Source organism: Ceratotherium simum, chromosome 13, assembly GCF_057802395.1.
Source record: "Ceratotherium simum simum isolate JZ-2026a chromosome 13, ASM5780239v1, whole genome shotgun sequence".
Taxonomy (NCBI): Eukaryota; Metazoa; Chordata; class Mammalia; order Perissodactyla; family Rhinocerotidae; genus Ceratotherium; species Ceratotherium simum.
The window spans coordinates 29,799,685-29,802,881 of record NC_141912.1 but is presented as its reverse complement, the minus strand read 5'-3'; the positions used below and the strand labels follow the sequence as shown (position 1 = coordinate 29,802,881).

At 39.6% G+C, this 3,197-nt stretch overlaps 1 pseudogene; it reads right to left on the bottom strand.

Annotated features, from left to right (window-relative positions):
* Window positions 1–1,532: 1,532 nt before the first annotated feature.
* LOC101399782 (olfactory receptor 12D1-like) lies at window positions 1,533–2,469 on the bottom strand (annotated as a pseudogene).
* Between the last annotated feature and the right edge of the window lie 728 nt (window positions 2,470–3,197).

Genomic DNA, 3,197 nt, shown 5'->3' with positions numbered 1-3,197 from the left:
AAATTATCTTTTGTCAAATTTTCCCGTTTTGTTAAGTACTTGCAAGTAAAGGCTCCATACATATTGTACATAAAGGCAGCTGGAGTTCCAGTGAGTGGCTGCCCATCTGGGAGCTTGTCAGCTTTAGAAGCATGGTTTCCCATTTTATTTTAGTTTCATTTGAATATAAAGTTTGAACAATTCCTAAGGGTAGTGTAATGGGTCAAAAATGTGCTGCTTGTGAGTGTCATTTTCTAAAAGGCTGTGAACACTCTCTTATGTGTCTCAGTTTCTCCCACTGGCAGTCTGAAACTGCCATGGGGGCTCAGAGTACTGGATGACCAATCCTTATGTGTGCATCTCTGGAAAGCCCTTAATTATTTAATGTGAATGATCATGACAGAGTTCCCTATGGGCTGCTGCACATTGGGAGAATTGACCTCAGACGCTTCCACTAGGTTCTCAGTTGCCTGAGAACACTTGGTGACTGGAAGGTGCAAGTAATCGTTTTCTTTGGAGCTGAATGAGTTCAGCCTCTCATTTTGCTGTCAAACAATTTGTTAAGACTTTATAAACATAAATATTTCCCAATTAAAAGCCAAATTAAAAGATGAGCCAACCCAGTTCACTCCAAATTTCCCCTTAGGTTCCCTTTACCAAGAAAAGTACCGGTGCACTGTTAAGACATTGGGTCCTAAAACTGAAAACAACTTGAATACAAATCAAGACTTTCAACTTAAATAAGGATGTCTGGGTTTCAGGAGAGCTCACTGAAATAGCTGAAAAGTACAATGAAGCCAGGGGGTAATGATGGACCCATGCTGTTACCAAGTGCTAGTTCAAAGTAGGCTCCAAGTGCTCTCAGATGAGTTTCTCTAAAATCCTGCCAGCTATGCCAAGAAATGTCAATGCACATAATCATTCTATAGTGGAGAGTTTTATTTGAGGCAAACTGAGGACTATGGCCCAGAACTTATAGCTTTCATAGGGGAAGAAAGTTCCCTGGAGAAGAATAATTTTCAGCAGGTTATATACCATTTCAAAAAATACATACATCAAACATGAGAGGTGTACATTCCTTTAATGATTCAAGGAGATGTGTGTTACAAATTAGCACATACACAATGGGTCAACACAACCCTGGAGTCATAGGAAGGGAGACATTAATTCTTATCTTTAAAGAGTACTGGCATGATAAGAAGGGAAACATTAATTGTTATCTTCAAAGAGTACACTTTCTTCATTATTTTTTACTTTAGGGCAATGATTAAAGGAGATGTACAATGTAAGTTTGACAGGCTGTAAGTCAGCCTTCTTTGGATCAAATAAAATTCAGGCCAGATCAGGTTCAAACCAGAATGGCTTTCCAATATACTTGAAAATACAAAAGTTTCTTATTTCAGAATGCATTTTTCAACAAATTGGACTGGACTTTCCCATTTACTTTTTCTTTATTCAGTTCCTTCTGTTAAACATATTGTAAACAATTTGAGAAGCAGTACAATTTCAGATCTCGACTTTCTCATTGCCTGTTTATGCCTCAGAAGTATTCTCTAGATTTCCTCAAGACAGAGCCTCCTTGTGATCGCCCTACTCAAGGCCCCCTTCACTTCCTTGTTCTTCAAAGAATAGATCAGTGGATTTAGTACAGTAGTGACCTCGCCGTTCATGATGGCAATGATCCGATCCTGGTCTGTGGAGCTACCTTAGGTGGGACAAACATAAGTGAAGAGAACAGGAGCATAGAAAAGAATAACTACGATTAAGTGGGAGCCACAAGTAGACACAGTGCTTTGTGAAGCATGCTGCAAGAAAGGATCTTGCAGAAGAGATGGGTGACAATGTATAAATAGGAGAGAAGTGTTAGTAAGAAAGAGCCCATGGCAGTCGTCACTGTGACAGTACTGAGTAGCCACTGGTTGAGCTCAGTGTTCCCACAGGCCAGCTTCAGCAATGGCTTAACATCACAGAAGTGATGGATATAGTTGGAACCACAGAAATTCAAGCGAGAGGTCATTATAGAGTGCAGCAGGGCATGGAAAAAAACAGTGACATAGATAGCGATAGCCACCTGGGTACAGAGCTGACGATTCATGGTAAGAGGGTAATGAAGTGGTTTGCAGATAGCCACAAAGCCGTCAAAAGCCATTACGGCCAACAACATGGCCTCAGTGCTGCCCAGAAAGTGGAAGAAGTGAAGCTGGCTTATGCATCCCAAGAAAGAAATTGCTTTGTGTGTAGAGAGGAAGTTCTCCAGCATTTTTGGCAGTGTCACCATGGAGTAGCAGATATCTAGACATGACAGATTTCCCAGGAAATACATATGTGAATGGAGTCTTGGATCAGAGATGACAACCATAAGAATGGCTCCATTCCCAGCCACACTGAGAAAATAAATTGTGTGGAAAACCACCAAAAGAAAAGGCTGCAGCACTTGGATGTCTGTTACTCCCAGAAGGAGAAATTCAGTACTGAGTTTTGATTCAGCATCACTTAAAAGAACAAACACAATACTATATGAAATGCTCTCTCTGATGGGAATCAGAGTCTCTTCAGCCTAAGATTTTGCCTCCTAGACAACAGTGTTTTGAAGGAGAGCATTGTTATTTTACAAAGTCTCAACCTCATAGGTTGTAAGTATTTGGACCATTAGACTGTTAAATATTAAGGTTACATGTTGGTTATGGACTGTGACTCAACCATTGTTTTCATTATTAAATTTGTCATTAATATTTTTCTTTCTTCCAGGCATTCCGAGCATGTTGCCAGCCTATCATCTTCTCTGACTCTGAACATCTACCCTTTGATGCAATTTTCCTTTTGTTTTCCTAAGTCGGCTCTAACAATGGCAAATTTTTAAGTACTCCAGCATACTACTATCTCTTGACCTAGTAAGAAACCATCTGAAGGGTTTTTACTTAAGAAAAATAGAAAAGGAGAGAATAATAAGAACTATAAGAATATCTGATAGAGATGCAGACATTGGAGTGCTTCCTATAGAAAGGGAATCATTCAAAATTTGGAAAATCCCTGAGGGGAGAAGAAAAAGATTTGAAGTGAGTAGAATAAAAAAGTGATTTAACTAGGGAACACTTCTAGGGATGACATGGGATTCTAGCCTTTCTAGCTGGAGGAAATTGTGGGAAATTATCTATCCTCTACTACTTCATGAAAGGCTGGCTTCAAGAAATTCAGAGTAGCTTTCTTTGATAGCCATG